The sequence below is a fragment of the Cupressus sempervirens genome, chromosome 1, assembly GCF_028749045.1.
Source record: "Cupressus sempervirens isolate cs-2001-9-10 chromosome 1, ASM2874904v1, whole genome shotgun sequence".
Taxonomy (NCBI): Eukaryota; Viridiplantae; Streptophyta; class Pinopsida; order Cupressales; family Cupressaceae; genus Cupressus; species Cupressus sempervirens.
The window spans coordinates 611,753,231-611,774,715 of NC_143118.1; positions in this window are offsets into that span (position 1 = coordinate 611,753,231).

A 21,485-nucleotide genomic window follows, 5' to 3' on the forward strand; every position below is an offset into this window, starting at 1 on the left:
GCGACGGAGATGGGTTGACCTAGTCGGGTGACCCAAGTTGGGTCGACCCAGGCGTGCGATCCTGGCTGGGGATAGCAAGTCGATTCTATAAGTTTGCTTGCCAATTTTGCTAGCCAGGTCAGCTCACCAAGTCATCTAACCATGTGGTCTTTGCCAAATCAAGAATTGACTCTTTAAGTCCACTCACAGCTCGTCAACCCGGCTCACCAAGATGACTTATCGTCTCGCCTCACCAGGTTGCCCCACCAGGTCGCCTCTTCTTTAAGACCGCTCACCATGTCGGCTCCCCAAGTCACCTCACCGAGTCGACTATTCAGGTTGCCTCACCAAGTCGACCCCTTAAGTTCGCTCACCAACTCAGCTCCCTAAGTCAGCTCACCAAGTCGAATCACATAGTCGTTTTACCACCTTGCCCCAGCAGGTGTGCTCGCCAAGTTGCCCCGCCGAGTTGCTTCTCTAAGCCCACTCACCATGTCAGCTCACCAAGTCGGTTGTTCAAGTACGTTGCCAAGTCAACTCTTTAAGTTCGCTCACCAGGTCAGCCCGCCCAAGTCGCCTCTTTAAGTTCGTTCGCCAGGTCGGCCCGCCCAAGTCGCATCAGCGGGCTAACTCGCCGAGTCACCTCGCGAAGTTGACTCTTTAAGTGCGCTCACCAAGTCGACTGTCCATCTCGCCTCGATAAGTTGGCTTGCTGAGTTACCGCACCAAGTCGTCGCCTCTTTAAGCCCGCTCACCGTGTCAGCTCGTCAGGTCGGCTCACCAAGTCGACTAATCAAGTAGGCCCACCAAGTCGCCTCAAGGATAGCTCCTCACCATGAGTCGCCTCACCATGTTGACTCAATGACTCGCCTCACCATGTTGACTCTTTGAGCCCGCTCGCCAGGTCGCCTCACCAAGTCGACTCGAGTACGTTGCCAAGTCGACTCTTTAAGTTCGCTCGCCAGGTCGACTCGCCAAGTTAGCTCACCATGTCATCTCAACGAACCAACTCGCCGAGTCGCCTCACCACGTCGGCTCTCTAATACCACTCGCCAAGTCGCCCCACCAACTCGCCCCGTTAGGCCCACTCACCACATCGCCCTGTTAGGCCCACTCTCACCAAGTGGACTCTTTAAGTCTGCTCATAAAGTCGAGCCACCAAGTACTCTCACCAAGTCGACTCTTTAAGTCCTTTCATCGAGTCACCCCACCAAGTACTCTCGCCAAGTCAACTCTTTAGGTCCATTCGTAGAGTCACCCCACCAAGTCGACCCTTCAAGTGCGTTCATCAAGTCACCCCACCAAGTCGACTCTTTAAGTTCACTCATCAAGCCACCCCGCCAGGTCAGCCCACAAATTACTCTCACCAAGTCGACTCTTTAAGTTCGTTCATCAAGTCACCCCGCCAGGTCGGCCCACCAAGTGGACTCTTTAAGTTCGTTCATGAAGTCACTCTGCCAAGTCGGCCCACCAGGTCGACTCTTTAAGTTCGTTCATCAAGTCACCCCGCCAGGTCAGCCCACCAACTACTCTCACCAAGTCGACTCTTTAAGTTTGCTCACCAAGTCACCCCGCCAGGTCGGCCCACCAAGTACTCTCACCAGGTCGACTCTTTAGGTTTGTTCATCAGGTCACCCCACCGAGTACTCTCACCAAGTCGACTCTTTAGGTTCGTTAATCAAGTCGCCCCGCCAGGTCGGCCCACCAACTACTCTCACCAAGTCGACCCTTTAAGTTCGGTCATCAACTCACCCCGCCAGGTCGGCCCACCAAGTACTCTCACAAAGTCGACTCTTTAGGTTCGTTCATCAATTCACCCTGCCAGCTCGGCCCACCAAGTTCTCTCCCCAGGTCGACTCTTTAAGTTCGTTCATCAAGTCACCCTGCCAGTTCGACCCACCAAGTACTCTCACAAAGTCGACTCTCTAAGTTCGTTCATCAAGTCACCCTGCCAGGTCAGCCCACCAAGTACTCTCACCAAGTCACCCCGCTAGTTCGACCCACCAAGTCGACTCTTTAAGTTCGTTCATCAAGTCACCCGGCCAAGTCGGCCCACCAAGTCGACTCTTTAAGTCCGTTCATCAAGTCACGTGACCAGGTCAGCCCACCGAGTACTCTCACCAAGTCGACTCTTTAAGTTTGTTCATCAAGTCACCCGGCCAGATCGACCCACCAAGTACTCTCACCAAGTCGACTCTCTAAGTCTGTTCATCAGGTCACCCCACCGAGTACTCTCACCAAGTCAACTCTTTAGGTCCGTTCATCAAGTCACCTCGCAAAGTCGACCCTCTAAGTTCGTTCATCGAGTCACCCGACCAAGTCGACTGTTTAAGTCCTTTCATCAAGTCACCCCGCCAAGCCGACTCTTTAAGTCCGTTCATCAAGTCGCCAGAACAACTACTCTCACCAAGTCGACTCTATAAGTCCGTTCATCAAGTCGGCCCACCAAGTACTCCCACCAAGTCGACTCTTTAAGTCCGTTCATCAGTTCACCCCGCCAAGTACTCTCACCAAGTAAACTCTTTAGGTCCGTTCATCGAGTCACCCCGCCAAGTCGACCCTTTAAGTCCGTTCATCAAGTCGCCCCGCCGAGTTGCTTCTCTAAGCCCACTCACCATGTCAGCTCACCAAGTCGGTTGTTCAAGTACGTTGCCAAGTCAACTCTTTAAGTTCGCTCACCAGGTCAGCCCGCCCAAGTCGCCTCTTTAAGTTCGTTCGCCAGGTCGGCCCGCCCAAGTCGCATCAGCGGGCTAACTCGCCGAGTCACCTCGCGAAGTTGACTCTTTAAGTGCGCTCACCAAGTCGACTCACCATCTCGCCTCGATAAGTTGGCTTGCCGAGTTACCCCACCAAGCCGTCGCCTCTTTAAGCCCGCTCACCGTGTCAGCTCGTCAGGTCGGCTCACCAAGTCGACTAATCAAGTAGGCCCACCAAGTCGCCTCAAGGATAGCTCCTCACCATGAGTCGCCTCACCATGTTGACTCAATCAGTCGCCTCACCATGTTGACTCTTTGAGCCCGCTCGCCAGGTCGCCTCACCAAGTCGACTCGAGTACGTTGCCAAGTCGACTCTTTAAGTTCGCTCGCCAAGTCGACTCGCCAAGTCAGCTCACCATGTCATCTCAACGAACCAACTCGCCGAGTCGCCTCACCACGTCGGCTCTCTAATACCACTCGCCAAGTCGCCCCACCAACTCGCCCCGTTAGGCCCACTCGCCACATCGCCCTGTTAGGCCCACTCTCACCAAGTGGACTCTTTAAGTCTGCTCATAAAGTCGAGCCACCAAGTACTCTCACCAAGTCGACTCTTTAAGTCCTTTCATCGAGTCACCCCACCAAGTACTCTCGCCAAGTCAACTCTTTAGGTCCGTTCGTAGAGTCACCCCACCAAGTCGACCCTTCAAGTGCGTTCATCAAGTCACCCCACCAAGTCGACTCTTTAAGTTCACTCATCAAGCCACCCCGCCAGGTCAGCCCACAAATTACTCTCACCAAGTCGACTCTTTAAGTTCGTTCATCAAGTCACCCCGCCAGGTCAGCCCACCAAGTGGACTCTTTAAGTTCGTTCATGAAGTCACTCTGCCAAGTCGGCCCACCAGGTCGACTCTTTAAGTTCGTTCATCAAGTCACCCCGCTAGGTCAGCCCACCAACTACTCTCACCAAGTCGACTCTTTAAGTTTGCTCACCAAGTCACCCCGCCAGGTCGGCCCACCAAGTACTCTCACCAGGTCGACTCTTTAGGTTTGTTCATCAGGTCACCCCATCGAGTACTCTCACCAAGTCGACTCTTTAGGTTCGTTAATCAAGTTGCCCCGCCAGGTCGGCCCACCAACTACTCTCACCAAGTCGACCCTTTAAGTTCGGTCATCAACTCACCCCGCCAGGTCGGCCCACCAAGTACTCTCACAAAGTCGACTCTTTAGGTTCGTTCATCAATTCACCCTGCCAGCTCGGCCCACCAAGTTCTCTCCCCAGGTCGACTCTTTAAGTTCGTTCATCAAGTCACCCTGCCAGTTCGACCCACCAAGTACTCTCACAAAGTCGACTCTCTAAGTTCGTTCATCAAGTCACCCTGCCAGGTCAGCCCACCAAGTACTCTCACCAAGTCACCCCGCTAGTTCGACCCACCAAGTCGACTCTTTAAGTTCGTTCATCAAGTCACCCGGCCAAGTCGGCCCACCAAGTCGACTCTTTAAGTCCGTTCATCAAGTCACGTGACCAGGTCAGCCCACCGAGTACTCTCACCAAGTCGACTCTTTAAGTTTGTTCATCAAGTCACCCGGCCAGATCGGCCCACCAAGTACTCTCACCAAGTCGACTCTCTAAGTCTGTTCATCAGGTCACCCCACCGAGTACTCTCACCAAGTCAACTCTTTAGGTCCGTTCATCAAGTCACCCCGCAAAGTCGACCCTCTAAGTTCGTTCATCGAGTCACCCGACCAAGTCGACTGTTTAAGTCCTTTCATCAAGTCACCCCGCCAAGCCGACTCTTTAAGTCCGTTCATCAAGTCGCCAGAACAACTACTCTCACCAAGTCGACTCTATAAGTCCGTTCATCAAGTCGGCCCACCAAGTACTCCCACCAAGTCGACTCTTTAAGTCCGTTCATCAGTTCACCCCGCCAAGTACTCTCACCAAGTAAACTCTTTAGGTCCGTTCATCGAGTCACCCCGCCAAGTCGACCCTTTAAGTCCGTTCATCAAGTCGCCCCGCCGAGTTGCTTCTCTAAGCCCACTCACCATGTCAGCTCACCAAGTCGGTTGTTCAAGTACGTTGCCAAGTCAACTCTTTAAGTTCGCTCACCAGGTCAGCCCGCCCAAGTCGCCTCTTTAAGTTCGTTCGCCAGGTCGGCCCGCCCAAGTCGCATCAGCGGGCTAACTCGCCGAGTCACCTCGCGAAGTTGACTCTTTAAGTGCGCTCACCAAGTCGACTCACCATCTCGCCTCGATAAGTTGGCTTGCCGAGTTACCCCACCAAGCTGTCGCCTCTTTAAGCCCGCTCACCGTGTCAGCTCGTCAGGTCGGCTCACCAAGTCGACTAATCAAGTAGGCCCACCAAGTCGCCTCAAGGATAGCTCCTCACCGTGAGTCGCCTCACCATGTTGACTCTTTGAGCCCGCTCGCCAGGTCGCCTCACCAAGTCGACTCGAGTACGTTGCCAAGTCGACTCTTTAAGTTCGCTCGCCAAGTCAGCTCACCATGTCATCTCAACGAACCAACTCGCCGAGTCGCCTCACCACGTCGGCTCTCTAATACCACTCGCCAAGTCGCCCCACCAACTCGCCCCGTTAGGCCCACTCGCCACATCGCCCTGTTAGGCCCACTCTCACCAAGTGGACTCTTTAAGTCTGCTCATAAAGTCGAGCCACCAAGTACTCTCACCAAGTCGACTCTTTAAGTCCTTTCATCGAGTCACCCCACCAAGTACTCTCGCCAAGTCAACTCTTTAGGTCCGTTCGTAGAGTCACCCCACCAAGTCGACCCTTCAAGTGCGTTCATCAAGTCACCCCACCAAGTCGACTCTTTAAGTTCACTCATCAAGCCACCCCGCCAGGTCAGCCCACAAATTACTCTCACCAAGTCGACTCTTTAAGTTCGTTCATCAAGTCACCCCGCCAGGTCAGCCCACCAAGTGGACTCTTTAAGTTCGTTCATGAAGTCACTCTGCCAAGTCGGCCCACCAGGTCGACTCTTTAAGTTCGTTCATCAAGTCACCCCGCTAGGTCAGCCCACCAACTACTCTCACCAAGTCGACTCTTTAAGTTTGCTCACCAAGTCACCCCGCCAGGTCGGCCCACCAAGTACTCTCACCAGGTCGACTCTTTAGGTTTGTTCATCAGGTCACCCCATCGAGTACTCTCACCAAGTCGACTCTTTAGGTTCGTTAATCAAGTTGCCCCGCCAGGTCGGCCCACCAACTACTCTCACCAAGTCGACCCTTTAAGTTCGGTCATCAACTCACCCCGCCAGGTCGGCCCACCAAGTACTCTCACAAAGTCGACTCTTTAGGTTCGTTCATCAATTCACCCTGCCAGCTCGGCCCACCAAGTTCTCTCCCCAGGTCGACTCTTTAAGTTCGTTCATCAAGTCACCCTGCCAGTTCGACCCACCAAGTACTCTCACAAAGTCGACTCTCTAAGTTCGTTCATCAAGTCACCCTGCCAGGTCAGCCCACCAAGTACTCTCACCAAGTCACCCCGCTAGTTCGACCCACCAAGTCGACTCTTTAAGTTCGTTCATCAAGTCACCCGGCCAAGTCGGCCCACCAAGTCGACTCTTTAAGTCCGTTCATCAAGTCACGTGACCAGGTCAGCCCACCGAGTACTCTCACCAAGTCGACTCTTTAAGTTTGTTCATCAAGTCACCCGGCCAGATCGGCCCACCAAGTACTCTCACCAAGTCGACTCTCTAAGTCTGTTCATCAGGTCACCCCACCGAGTACTCTCACCAAGTCAACTCTTTAGGTCCGTTCATCAAGTCACCCCGCAAAGTCGACCCTCTAAGTTCGTTCATCGAGTCACCCGACCAAGTCGACTGTTTAAGTCCTTTCATCAAGTCACCCCGCCAAGCCGACTCTTTAAGTCCGTTCATCAAGTCGCCAGAACAACTACTCTCACCAAGTCGACTCTATAAGTCCGTTCATCAAGTCGGCCCACCAAGTACTCCCACCAAGTCGACTCTTTAAGTCCGTTCATCAGTTCACCCCGCCAAGTACTCTCACCAAGTAAACTCTTTAGGTCCGTTCATCGAGTCACCCCGCCAAGTCGACCCTTTAAGTCCGTTCATCAAGTCGCCCCGCCGAGTTGCTTCTCTAAGCCCACTCACCATGTCAGCTCACCAAGTCGGTTGTTCAAGTACGTTGCCAAGTCAACTCTTTAAGTTCGCTCACCAGGTCAGCCCGCCCAAGTCGCCTCTTTAAGTTCGTTCGCCAGGTCGGCCCGCCCAAGTCGCATCAGCGGGCTAACTCGCCGAGTCACCTCGCGAAGTTGACTCTTTAAGTGCGCTCACCAAGTCGACTCACCATCTCGCCTCGATAAGTTGGCTTGCCGAGTTACCCCACCAAGCTGTCGCCTCTTTAAGCCCGCTCACCGTGTCAGCTCGTCAGGTCGGCTCACCAAGTCGACTAATCAAGTAGGCCCACCAAGTCGCCTCAAGGATAGCTCCTCACCGTGAGTCGCCTCACCATGTTGACTCTTTGAGCCCGCTCGCCAGGTCGCCTCACCAAGTCGACTCGAGTACGTTGCCAAGTCGACTCTTTAAGTTCGCTCGCCAAGTCAGCTCACCATGTCATCTCAACGAACCAACTCGCCGAGTCGCCTCACCACGTCGGCTCTCTAATACCACTCGCCAAGTCGCCCCACCAACTCGCCCCGTTAGGCCCACTCGCCACATCGCCCCGTTAGGCCCACTCTCACCAAGTGGACTCTTTAAGTCTGCTCATAAAGTCGAGCCACCAAGTACTCTCACCAAGTTGACTCTTTAAGTCCTTTCATCCAGTCACCCCACCAAGTACTCTCACCAAGTCAACTCTTTAGGTCCGTTCATAGAGTCACCCCACCAAGTCGACCCTTCAAGTGCGTTCATCAAGTCACCCCACCAAGTCGACTCTTTAAGTTCATTCATCAAGTCACCCCGCCAGGTCAGCCCACAAATTACTCTCACCAAGTCGACTCTTTAAGTTCGTTCATCAAGTCACCTCGCCAGGTCGGCCCACCAAGTGGACTCTTTAAGTTCGCTCATGAAGTCACTCTGCCAAGTCGGCCCACCAGGTCGACTCTTTAAGTTCGTTCATCAAGTCACCCCGCCAGGTCAGCCCACCAACTACTCTCACCAAGTCGACTCTTTAAGTTTGCTCACCAAGTCACCCCGCCAGGTCGGCCCACCAAGTACTCTCACCAGGTCGACTCTTTAGGTTTGTTTATCAGGTCACCCCACCGAGTACTCTCACCAAGTCGACTCTTTAAGTTCGTTCATCAAGTCGCCCCGCCAGGTCGGCCCACCAACTACTCTCACCAAGTCGACCCTTTAAGTTAGGTCATCAACTCACCCCGCCAGGTCGGCCCACCAAGTACTCTCACAAAGTCGACTCTTTAGGTTCGTTCATCAATTCACCCCGCCAGCTCGGCCCACCAAGTTCTCTCACCAGGTCGACTCTTTAAGTTCGTTCATCAAGTCACCCCGCCAGTTCGACCCACCAAGTACTCTCACAAAGTCGACTCTCTAAGTTCGTTCATCAAGTCACCCTGCCAGGTCAGCCCACCAAGTACTCTCACCAAGTCACCCCGCTAGTTCGGCCCACCAAGTCGACTCTTTAAGTTCGTTCATCAAGTCACCCGGCCAAGTCGGCCCACCAAGTCGACTCTTTAAGTCCGTTCATCAAGTCACGTGACCAGGTCAGCCCACCGAGTACTCTCGCCAAGTCGACTCTTGAAGTTTGTTCATCAAGTCACCTGGCCAGGTCGGCCCACCAAGTCACCAAGTACTCTCACCAAGTCGACTCTCTAAGTCCGTTCATCAAGTCACCCCGCCAGGTCGGCCCAGCAAGTCGAATCTTTAAGTCCGTTCATCAAGTCACCCCACCAAGTACTCTAACCAAGTCGATTCTTCGAGTGCGTTCATCAAGTCACCCGACCAACTACTCTCACCAAGTCGACTCTTTAACTATGTTCATCAAGTCACCCCACCAAGCAATCTCACCACGTCAACTCTTTAGGTCCGTTCATAAAGTCACCCCACCAAGTCGACCCTTCAAGTGCGTTCATCAAGTCACCCCACCAAGTACTCTCACCAATTCGACTCTTTAAGTCTTTTCATCAAGTCACCACACCAAGTACTCTCACCAAGTCAACTCTTTAGGACCGTTCATCAAGTCACCTCGCCAAGTCGACCCTTGAAGTCCGTTCATGAAGTCACCCCACCAAGTCGACTCTTTAAGTCAGTTCACGAAGTCACCCAACCAGGTCGGCCCACCAAGGACTCTCACCAAGTCGAATCTCACCAAGTCGACTCTCTAAGTCTGTTCATCAGGTCACCCCACCGAGTACTCTCACCAAGTCAACTCTTTAGGTCCGTTCATCAAGTCACCCCGCAAAGTCGACCCTCTAAGTTCGTTCATCGAGTCACCCGACCAAGTCGACTGTTTAAGTCCTTTCATCAAGTCACCCCGCCAAGCCGACTCTTTAAGTCCGTTCATCAAGTCGCCAGAACAACTACTCTCACCAAGTCGACTCTATAAGTCCGTTCATCAAGTCGGCCCACCAAGTACTCCCACCAAGTCGACTCTTTAAGTCCGTTCATCAGTTCACCCCGCCAAGTACTCTCACCAAGTCAACTCTTTAGGTCCGTTCATCGAGTCACCCGCCAAGTCGACCCTTTAAGTCCGTTCATCAAGTCGCCCCGCCGAGTTGCTTCTCTAAGCCCACTCACCATGTCAGCTCACCAAGTTGGTTGTTCAAGTACGTTGCCAAGTCAACTCTTTAAGTTCGCTCACCAGGTCAGCCCGCCCAAGTCGCCTCTTTAAGTTCGTTCGCCAGGTCGGCCCGCCCAAGTCGCATTAGCGAGCTAACTCGCCGAGTCACCTCACGAAGTTGACTCTTTAAGTGCGCTCACCAAGTCAGCTCACCAAGTCGACTCACCATCTCGCCTTGATAAGTTGGCTTGCCGAGTTACCCAATCAAGTAGGCCCACCAAGTCGCCTCAAGGATAGCTCCTCACCATGAGTCGCCTCACCATGTTGACTCTTTGAGCCCGCTCGCCAGGTTGCCTCACCAAGTCGACTCGAGTACGTTGCCAAGTCGACTCTTTAAGTTCGCTCGCCAGGTCGACTCGCCAAGTCAGCTCACCATGTCATCTCAACGAACCAACTCGCCGAGTCGCCTCACCACGTCGGCTCTCTAATACCACTCGCCAAGTCACCCCACCAACTCGCCCCGTTAGGCCCACTCACCACATCGCCCCGTTAGGCCCACTCTCACCAAGTGGACTCTTTAAGTCTGCTCATAAAGTCGAGCCACCAAGTACTCTCACCAAGTCGACTCTTTAAGTCCTTTCATCGAGTCACCCCACCAAGTACTCTCACCAAGTCAACTCTTTAGGTCCGTTCATAGAGTCACCGCACCAAGTCGACCCTTCAAGTGCGTTCATCAAGTCACCCCACCAAGTCAACTCTTTAAGTTCATTCATCAAGTCACCCCGCCAGGTCAGCCCACAAATTACTCTCACCAAGTCGACTCTTTAAGTTCGTTCATCAAGTCACCCCGCCAGGTCGGCCCACCAAGTGGACTCTTTAAGTTCGTTCATGAAGTCACTCTGCCAAGTCGGCCCACCAGGTCGACTCTTTAAGTTCGTTCATCAAGTCACCCCGCCAGGTCAGCCCACCAACTACTCTCACCAAGTCGACTCTTTAAGTTTGCTCACCAAGTCACCCCGCCAGGTCGGCCCACCAAGTACTCTCACCAGGTCGACTCTTTAGGTTTGTTCATCAGGTCACCCCACCGAGTACTCTCACCAAGTCGACCCTTTAGGTTCGTTAATCAAGTCGCCCCGCCAGGTCGGCCCACCAACTACTCTCACCAAGTCGACCCTTTAAGTTCGGTCATCAACTCACCCCGCCAGGTCGGCCCACCAAGTACTCTCACAAAGTCGACTCTTTAGGTTCGTTCATCAATTCACCCTGCCAGCTCGGCCCACCAAGTTCTCTCACCAGGTCGACTCTTTAAGTTCGTTCATCAAGTCACCCTGCCAGTTCGACCCACCAAGTACTCTCACAAAGTCGACTCTCTAAGTTCGTTCATCAAGTCACCCTGCCAGGTCAGCCCACCAAGTACTCTCACCAAGTCACCCCGCTAGTTCGACCCACCAAGTCGACTCTTTAAGTTCGTTCATCAAGTCACCCGGCCAAGTCGGCCCACCAAGTCGACTCTTTAAGTCCGTTCATCAAGTCACGTGACCAGGTCAGCCCACCGAGTACTCTCACCAAGTCGACTCTTTAAGTTTGTTCATCAAGTCACCCGGCCAGATCGGCCCACCAAGGACTCTCACCAAGTCGACTCTCTAAGTCTGTTCATCAGGTCACCCCACTGAGTACTCTCACCAAGTCAACTCTTTAGGTCCGTTCATCAAGTCACCCCGCAAAGTCAACCCTCTAAGTTCGTTCATCGAGTCACCCGACCAAGTCGACTGTTTAAGTCCTTTCATCAAGTCACCCCGCCAAGCCGACTCTTTAAGTCCGTTCATCAAGTCACCAGAACAACTACTCTCACCAAGTCGACTCTATAAGTCCGTTCATCAAGTCGGCCCACCAAGTACTCCCACCAAGTCGACTCTTTAAGTCCGTTCATCAGTTCACCCCGCCAAGTACTCTCACCAAGTCAACTCTTTAGGTCCGTTCATCGAGTCACCCCGCCAAGTCAACCCTTTAAGTCCGTTCATCAAGTCGCCCCGCCGAGTTGCTTCTCTAAGCCCACTCACCATGTCAGCTCACCAAGTCGGTTGTTCAAGTACGTTGCCAAGTCAACTCTTTAAGTTCGCTCACCAGGTCAGCCCGCCCAAGTCGCCTCTTTAAGTTCGTTCGCCAGGTCGGCCCGCCCAAGTCGCATCAGCGGGCTAACTCGCCGAGTCACCTCACGAAGTTGACTCTTTAAGTGCGCTCACCAAGTCGACTCACCATCTCGCCTCGATAAGTTGGCTTGCCGAGTTACCCCACCAAGTCGTCGCCTCTTTAAGCCCGCTCACCGTGTCAGCTCGTCAGGTCGGCTCACCAAGTCGACTAATCAAGTAGGCCCACCAAGTCGCCTCAAGGATAGCTCCTCACCGTGAGTCGCCTCACCATGTTGACTCTTTGAGCCCGCTCGCCAGGTCGCCTCACCAAGTCGACTCGAGTACGTTGCCAAGTCGACTCTTTAAATTCGCTCGCCAGGTCGACTCGCCAAGTCAGCTCACCATGTCATCTCAACGAACCAACTCGCCGAGTCGCCTCACCACGTCGGCTCTCTAATACCACTCGCCAAGTCGCCCCACCAACTCGCCCCGTTAGGCCCACTCGCCACATCGCCCTGTTAGGCCCACTCTCACCAAGTGGACTCTTTAAGTCTGCTCATAAAGTCGAGCCACCAAGTACTCTCACCAAGTCGACTCTTTAAGTCCTTTCATCGAGTCACCCCACCAAGTACTCTCACCAAGTCAACTCTTTAGGTCCGTTCGTAGAGTCACCCCACCAAGTCGACCCTTCAAGTGCGTTCATCAAGTCACCCCACCAAGTCGACTCTTTAAGTTCACTCATCAAGCCACCCCGCCAGGTCAGCCCACAAATTACTCTCACCAAGTCGACTCTTTAAGTTCGTTCATCAAGTCACCCCGCCAGGTCGGCCCACCAAGTGGACTCTTTAAGTTCGTTCATGAAGTCACTCTGCCAAGTCGGCCCACCAGGTCGACTCTTTAAGTTCGTTCATCAAGTCACCCCGCCAGGTCAGCCCACCAACTACTCTCACCAAGTCGACTCTTTAAGTTTGCTCACCAAGTCACCCCGCCAAGTCGGCCCACCAAGTACTCTCACCAGGTCGACTCTTTAGGTTTGTTCATCAGGTCACCCCACCGAGTACTCTCACCAAGTCGACTCTTTAGGTTCGTTAATCAAGTCGCCCCGCCAGGTCGGCCCACCAACTACTCTCACCAAGTCGACCCTTTAAGTTCGGTCATCAACTCACCCCGCCAGGTCGGCCCACCAAGTACTCTCACAAAGTCGACTCTTTAGGTTCGTTCATCAATTCACCCTGCCAGCTCGGCCCACCAAGTTCTCTCGCCAGGTCGACTCTTTAAGTTCGTTCATCAAGTCACCCTGCCAGTTCGACCCACCAAGTACTCTCACAAAGTCGACTCTCTAAGTTCGTTCATCAAGTCACCCTGCCAGGTCAGCCCACCAAGTACTCTCACCAAGTCACCCCGCTAGTTCGACCCACCAAGTCGACTCTTTAAGTTCGTTCATCAAGTCACCCGGCCAAGTCGGCCCACCAAGTCAACTCTTTAAGTCCGTTCATCAAGTCACGTGACCAGGTCAGCCCACCGAGTACTCTCACCAAGTCGACTCTTTAAGTTTGTTCATCAAGTCACCCGGCCAGATCGGCCCACCAAGTACTCTCACCAAGTCGACTCTCTAAGTCTGTTCATCAGGTCACCCCACCGAGAACTCTCACCAAGTCAACTCTTTAGGTCCGTTCATCAAGTCACCCCGCAAAGTCGACCCTCTAAGTTCGTTCATCGAGTCACCCGACCAAGTCGACTGTTTAAGTCCTTTCATCAAGTCACCCCGCCAAGCCGACTCTTTAAGTCCGTTCATCAAATCGCCAGAACAACTACTCTCACCAAGTCGACTCTATAAGTCCGTTCATCAAGTCGGCCCACCAAGTACTCCCACCAAGTCGACTCTTTAAGTCCGTTCATCAGTTCACCCCGCCAAGTACTCTCACCAAGTAAACTCTTTAGGTCCGTTCATCGAGTCACCCCGCCAAGTCGACCCTTTAAGTCCGTTCATCAAGTCGCCCCGCCGAGTTGCTTCTCTAAGCCCACTCACCATGTCAGCTCACCAAGTCGGTTGTTCAAGTACGTTGCCAAGTCAACTCTTTAAGTTCGCTCACCAGGTCAGCCCGCCCAAGTCGCCTCTTTAAGTTCGTTCGCCAGGTCGGCCCGCCCAAGTCGCATCAGCGGGCTAACTCGCCGAGTCACCTCGCGAAGTTGACTCTTTAAGTGCGCTCACCAAGTCGACTCACCATCTCGCCTCGATAAGTTGGCTTGCCGAGTTACCCCACCAAGCCGTCGCCTCTTTAAGCCCGCTCACCGTGTCAGCTCGTCAGGTCGGCTCACCAAGTTGACTAATCAAGTAGGCCCACCAAGTCGCCTCAAGGATAGCTCCTCACCGTGAGTCGCCTCACCATGTTGACTCAATCAGTCGCCTCACCTTGTTGACTCTTTGAGCCCGCTCGCCAGGTCGCCTCACCAAGTCGACTCGAGTACGTTGCCAAGTCGACTCTTTAAGTTCGCTCGCCAGGTCGACTCGCCAAGTCAGCTCACCATGTCATCTCAACGAACCAACTCGCCGAGTCGCCTCACCACGTCGGCTCTCTAATACCACTCGCCAAGTCGCCCCACCAACTCGCCCCGTTAGGCCCACTCGCCACATCGCCCTGTTAGGCCCACTCTCACCAAGTGGACTCTTTAAGTCTGCTCATAAAGTCGAGCCACCAAGTACTCTCACCAAGTCGACTCTTTAAGTCCTTTCATCGAGTCACCCCACCAAGTACTCTCACCAAGTCAACTCTTTAGGTCCGTTCGTAGAGTCACCCCACCAAGTCGACCCTTCAAGTGCGTTCATCAAGTCACCCCACCAAGTCGACTCTTTAAGTTCACTCATCAAGCCACCCCGCCAGGTCAGCCCACAAATTACTCTCACCAAGTCGACTCTTTAAGTTCGTTCATCAAGTCACCCCGCCAGGTCGGCCCACCAAGTGGACTCTTTAAGTTCGTTCATGAAGTCACTCTGCCAAGTCGGCCCACCAGGTCGACTCTTTAAGTTCGTTCATCAAGTCACCCCGCCAGGTCAGCCCACCAACTACTCTCACCAAGTCGACTCTTTAAGTTTGCTCACCAAGTCACCCCGCCAAGTCGGCCCACCAAGTACTCTCACCAGGTCGACTCTTTAGGTTTGTTCATCAGGTCACCCCACCGAGTACTCTCACCAAGTCGACTCTTTAGGTTCGTTAATCAAGTCGCCCCGCCAGGTCGGCCCACCAACTACTCTCACCAAGTCGACCCTTTAAGTTCGGTCATCAACTCACCCCGCCAGGTCGGCCCACCAAGTACTCTCACAAAGTCGACTCTTTAGGTTCGTTCATCAATTCACCCTGCCAGCTCGGCCCACCAAGTTCTCTCGCCAGGTCGACTCTTTAAGTTCGTTCATCAAGTCACCCTGCCAGTTCGACCCACCAAGTACTCTCACAAAGTTGACTCTCTAAGTTCGTTCATCAAGTCACCCTGCCAGGTCAGCCCACCAAGTACTCTCACCAAGTCACCCCGCTAGTTCGACCCACCAAGTCGACTCTTTAAGTTCGTTCATCAAGTCACCCGGCCAAGTCGGCCCACCAAGTCGACTCTTTAAGTCCGTTCATCAAGTCACGTGACCAGGTCAGCCCACCGAGTACTCTCACCAAGTCGACTCTTTAAGTTTGTTCATCAAGTCACCCGGCCAGATCGGCCCACCAAGTACTCTCACCAAGTCGACTCTCTAAGTCTGTTCATCAGGTCACCCCACCGAGTACTCTCACCAAGTCAACTCTTTAGGTCCGTTCATCAAGTCACCCCGCAAAGTCGACCCTCTAAGTTCGTTCATCGAGTCACCCGACCAAGTCGACTGTTTAAGTCCTTTCATCAAGTCACCCCGCCAAGCCGACTCTTTAAGTCCGTTCATCAAGTCGCCAGAACAACTACTCTCACCAAGTCGACTCTATAAGTCCGTTCATCAAGTCGGCCCACCAAGTACTCCCACCAAGTCGACTCTTTAAGTCCGTTCATCAGTTCACCCCGCCAAGTACTCTCACCAAGTAAACTCTTTAGGTCCGTTCATCGAGTCACCCCGCCAAGTCGACCCTTTAAGTCCGTTCATCAAGTCGCCCCGCCGAGTTGCTTCTCTAAGCCCACTCACCATGTCAGCTCACCAAGTCTTTTGTTCAAGTACGTTGCCAAGTCAACTCTTTAAGTTCGCTCACCAGGTCAGCCCGCCCAAGTCGCCTCTTTAAGTTCGTTCGCCAGGTCGGCCCGCCCAAGTCGCATCAGCGGGCTAACTCGCCGAGTCACCTCGCGAAGTTGACTCTTTAAGTGCGCTCACCAAGTCGACTCACCATCTCACCTCGATAAGTTGGCTTGCCGAGTTACCCCACCAAGCCGTCGCCTCTTTAAGCCCGCTCACCGTGTCAGCTCGTCAGGTCGGCTCACCAAGTCGACTAATCAAGTAGGCCCACCAAGTCGCCTCAAGGATAGCTCCTCACCGTGAGTCGCCTCACCATGTTGACTCAATCATTCGCCTCACCATGTTGACTCTTTGAGCCCGCTCGCCAGGTCGCCTCACCAAGTCGACTCGAGTACGTTGCCAAGTTGACTCTTTAAGTTCGCTCGCCAGGTCGACTCGCCAAGTCAGCTCACCATGTCATCTCAACGAACCAACTCGCCGAGTCGCCTCACCACGTCGGCTCTCTAATACCACTCGCCAAGTCGCCCCACCAACTCGCCCCGTTAGGCCCACTCGCCACATCGCCCTGTTAGGCCCACTCTCACCAAGTGGACTCTTTAAGTCTGCTCATAAAGTCGAGCCACCAAGTACTCTCACCAAGTCGACTCTTTAAGTCCTTTCATCGAGTCACCCCACCAAGTACTCTCACCAAGTCAACTCTTTAGGTCCGTTCGTAGAGTCACCCCACCAAGTCGACCCTTCAAGTGCGTTCATCAAGTCACCCCACCAAGTCGACTCTTTAAGTTCACTCATCAAGCCACCCCGCCAGGTCAGCCCACAAATTACTCTCACCAAGTCGACTCTTTAAGTTCGTTCATCAAGTCACCCCGCCAGGTCGGCCCACCAAGTGGACTCTTTAAGTTCGTTCATGAAGTCACTCTGCCAAGTCGGCCCACCAGGTCGACTCTTTAAGTTCGTTCATCAAGTCACCCCGCCAGGTCAGCCCACCAACTACTCTCACGAAGTCGACTCTTTAAGTTTGCTCACCAAGTCACCCCGCCAAGTCGGCCCACCAAGTACTCTCACCAGGTCGACTCTTTAGGTTTGTTCATCAGGTCACCCCACCGAGTACTCTCACCAAGTCGACTCTTTAGGTTCGTTAATCAAGTCGCCCCGCCAGGTCGGCCCACCAACTACTCTCACCAAGTCGACCCTTTAAGTTCGGTCATCAACTCACCCCGCCAGGTCGGCCCACCAAGTACTCTCACAAAGTCGACTCTTTAGGTTCGTTCATCAATTCACCCTGCCAGCTCGGCCCACCAAGTTCTCTCGCCAGGTCGACTCTTTAAGTTCGTTCATCAAGTCACCCTGCCAGTTCGACCCACCAAGTACTCTCACAAAGTCGACTCTCTAAGTTCGTTCATCAAGTCACCCTGCCAGGTCAACCCACCAAGTACTCTCACCAAGTCACCCCGCTAGTTCGACCCACCAAGTCGACTCTTTAAGTTCGTTCATCAAGTCACCCGGCCAAGTCGGCCCACCAAGTCGACTCTTTAAGTCCGTTCATCAAGTCACGTGACCAGGTCAGCCCACCGAGTACTCTCACCAAGTCGACTCTTTAAGTTTGTTCATCAAGTCACCCGGCCAGATCGGCCCACCAAGTACTCTCACCAAGTCGACTCTCTAAGTCTGTTCATCAGGTCACCCCACGGAGTACTCTCACCAAGTCAACTCTTTAGGTCCGCTCATCAAGTCACCCCGCAAAGTCGACCCTCTAAGTTCGTTCATCGAGTCACCCGACCAAGTCGACTGTTTAAGTCCTTTCATCAAGTCACCCCGCCAAGCCGACTCTTTAAGTCCGTTCATCAAGTCGCCAGAACAACTACTCTCACCAAGTCGACTCTATAAGTCCGTTCATCAAGTCAGCCCACCAAGTACTCCCACCAAGTCGACTCTTTAAGTCCGTTCATCAGTTCACCCCGCCAAGTACTCTCACCAAGTAAACTCTTTAGGTCCGTTCATCGAGTCACCCCGCCAAGTCGACCCTTTAAGTCCATTCATCAAGTCGCCCCGCCGAGTTGCTTCTCTAAGCCCACTCACCATGTCAGCTCACCAAGTCGGTTGTTCAAGTACGTTGCCAAGTCAACTCTTTAAGTTCGCTCACCAGGTCAGCCCGCCCAAGTCGCCTCTTTAAGTTCGTTCGCCAGGTCGGCCCGCCCAAGTCGCATCAGCGGGCTAACTCGCCGAGTCACCTCGCGAAGTTGACTCTTTAAGTGCGCTCACCAAGTCGACTCACCATCTCGCCTCGATAAGTTGGCTTGCCGAGTTACCCCACCAAGCTGTCGCCTCTTTAAGCCCGCTCACCGTGTCAGCTCGTCAGGTCGGCTCACCAAGTTGACTAATCAAGTAGGCCCACCAAGTCGCCTCAAGGATAGCTCCTCACCATGAGTCGCCTCACCATGTTGACTCAATGAGTCGCCTCACCATGTTGACTCTTTGAGCCCGCTCGCCAGGTCGCCTCACCAAGTCGACTCGAGTACGTTGCCAAGTCGACTCTTTAAGTTCGCTCGCCAGGTCGACTCGCCAAGTCAGCTCACCATGTCATCTCAACGAACCAACTCGCCGAGTCGCCTCACCACGTCGGCTCTCTAATACCACTCGCCAAGTCGCCCCACCAACTCGCCCCGTTAGGCCCACTCACCACATCGCCCTGTTAGGCCCACTCTCACCAAGTGGACTCTTTAAGTCTGCTCATAAAGTCGAGCCACCAAGTACTCTCACCAAGTCGACTCTTTAATTCCTTTCATCGAGTCACCCCACCAAGTACTCTCACCAAGTCAACTCTTTAGGTCCGTTCGTAGAGTCACCCCACCAAGTCGACCCTTCAAGTGCGTTCATCAAGTCACCCCACCAAGTCGACTCTTTAAGTTCACTCATCAAGCCACCCCGCCAGGTCAGCCCACAAATTACTCTCACCAAGTCGACTCTTTAAGTTCGTTCATCAAGTCACCCCGCCAGGTCGGCCCACCAAGTGGACTCTTTAAGTTCGTTCATGAAGTCACTCTGCCAAGTCGGCCCACCGGGTCGACTCTTTAAGTTCGTTCATCAAGTCACCCTGCCAGGTCAGCCCACCAACTACTCTCACCAAGTCGACTCTTTAAGTTTGCTCACCAAGTCACCCCGCCAGGTCGGCCCACCAAGTACTCTCACCAGGTCGACTCTTTAGGTTTGTTCATCAGGTCACCCCACCGAGTACTCTCACCAAGTCGACTCTTTAGGTTCGTTAATCAAGTCGCCCCGCCAGGTCGGCCCACCAACTACTCTCACCAAGTTGACCCTTTAAGTTCGGTCATCAACTCACCCTGCCAGGTCGGCCCACCAAGTACTCTCACAAAGTCGACTCTTTAGGTTCGTTCATCAATTCACCCTGCCAGCTCGGCCCACCAAGTTTTCTCGCCAGGTCGACTCTTTAAGTTCGTTCATCAAGTCACCCTGCCAGTTCGACCCACCAAGTACTCTCACAAAGTCGACTCTCTAAGTTCGTTCATCAAGTCACCCTGCCAGGTCAGCCCACCAAGTACTCTCACCAAGTCACCCCGCTAGTTCGACCCACCAAGTCGACTCTTTAAGTTCGTTCATCAAGTCACCCGGCCAAGTCGGCCCACCAAGTCGACTCTTTAAGTCCGTTCATCAAGTCACGTGACCAGGTCAGCCCACCGAGTACTCTCACCAAGTCGACTCTTTAAGTTTGTTCATCAAGTCACCCGGCCAGATCGGCCCACCAAGTACTCTCACCAAGTCGACTCTCTAAGTCTGTTCATCAGGTCACCCCACCGAGTACTCTCACCAAGTCAACTCTTTAGGTCCGTTCATCAAGTCACCCCGCAAAGTCGACCCTCTAAGTTCGTTCATCGAGTCACCCGACCAAGTCGACTGTTTAAGTCCTTTCATCAAGTCACCCCGCCAAGCCGACTCTTTAAGTCCGTTCATCAAGTCGCCAGAACAACTACTCTCACCAAGTCGACTCTATAAGTCCGTTCATCAAGTCGGCCCACCAAGTACTCCCACCAAGTCGACTCTTTAAGTCCGTTCATCAGTTCACCCCGCCAAGTACTCTCACCAAGTAAACTCTTTAGGTCCGTTCATCGAGTCACCCCGCCAAGTCGACCCTTTAAGTCCATTCATCAAGTCGCCCCGCCGAGTTGCTTCTCTAAGCCCACTCACCATGTCAGCTCACCAAGTCTTTTGTTCAAGTACGTTGCCAAGTCAACTCTTTAAGTTCGCTCACCAGGTCAGCCCGCCCAAGTCGCCTCTTTAAGTTCGTTCGCCAGGTCGGCCCGCCCAAGTCGCATCAGCGGGCTAACTCGCCGAGTCACCTCGCGAAGTTGACTCTTTAAGTGCGCTCACCAAGTCGACTCACCATCTCGCCTCGATAAGTTGGCTTGCCGAGTTACCCCACCAAGCCGTCGCCTCTTTAAGCCCGCTCACCGTGTCAGCTCGTCAGGTCGGCTCACCAAGTCGACTAATCAAGTAGGCCCACCAAGTCGCCTCAAGGATAGCTCCTCACCGTGAGTCGCCTCACCATGTTGACTCTTTGAGCCTGCTCGCCAGGTCGCCTCACCAAGTCGACTCGAGTACGTTGCCAAGTCGACTCTTTAAGTTCGCTCGCCAGGTCGACTCGCCAAGTCAGCTCACCATGTCATCTCAACGAACCAACTCGCCGAGTCGCCTCACCACGTCGGCTCTCTAATACCACTCGCCAAGTCGCCCCACCAACTCGCCCCGTTAGGCCCACTCGCCACATCGCCCTGTTAGGCCCACTCTCACCAAGTGGACTCTTTAAGTCTGCTCATAAAGTCGAGCCACCAAGTACTCTCACCAAGTCGACTCTTTAAGTCCTTTCATCGAGTCACCCCACCAAGTACTCTCACCAAGTCAACTCTTTAGGTCCGTTCGTAGAGTCACCCCACCAAGTCGACCCTTCAAGTGCGTTCATCAAGTCACCCCACCAAGTCGACTCTTTAAGTTCACTCATCAAGCCACCCCGCCAAGTCAGCCCACAAATTACTCTCACCAAGTCGACTCTTTAAGTTCGTTCATCAAGTCACCCCGCCAGGTCGGCCCACCAAGTGGACTCTTTAAGTTCGTTCATGAAGTCACTCTGCCAAGTCGGCCCACCAGGTCGACTCTTTAAGTTCGTTCATCAAGTCACCCCGCCAGGTCAGCCCACCAACTACTCTCACCAAGTTGACTCTTTATGTTTGCTCACCAAGTCACCCCGCCAGGTCGGCCCACCAAGTACTCTCACCAGGTCAACTCTTTAGGTTTGTTTATCAGGTCAGCCCACCGAGTACTCTCACCAAGTCGACTCTTTAAGTTCGTTCATCAAGTCGCCCCGCCAGGTCGGCCCACCAACTACTCTCACCAAGTCGACCCTTTAAGTTAGGTCATCAACTCACCCCGCCAGGTCGGCCCACCAAGTACTCTCACAAAGTCGACTCTTTAGGTTCGTTCATCAATTCACCCCGCCAGCTCGGCCCACCAAGTTCTCTCACCAGGTCGACTCTTTAAGTTCGTTCATCAAGTCACCCCGCCAGTTCGACCCACCAAGTACTCTCACAAAGTCGACTCTCTAAGTTCGTTCATCAAGTCACCCTGCCAGGTCAGCCCACCAAGTACTCTCACCAAGTCACCTCGCTAGTTCGACCCACCAAGTCGACTCTTTAAGTTCGTTCATCAAGTCACCCAGCCAAGTCGGTCCACCAAGTCGACTCTTTAAGTCCGTTCATCAA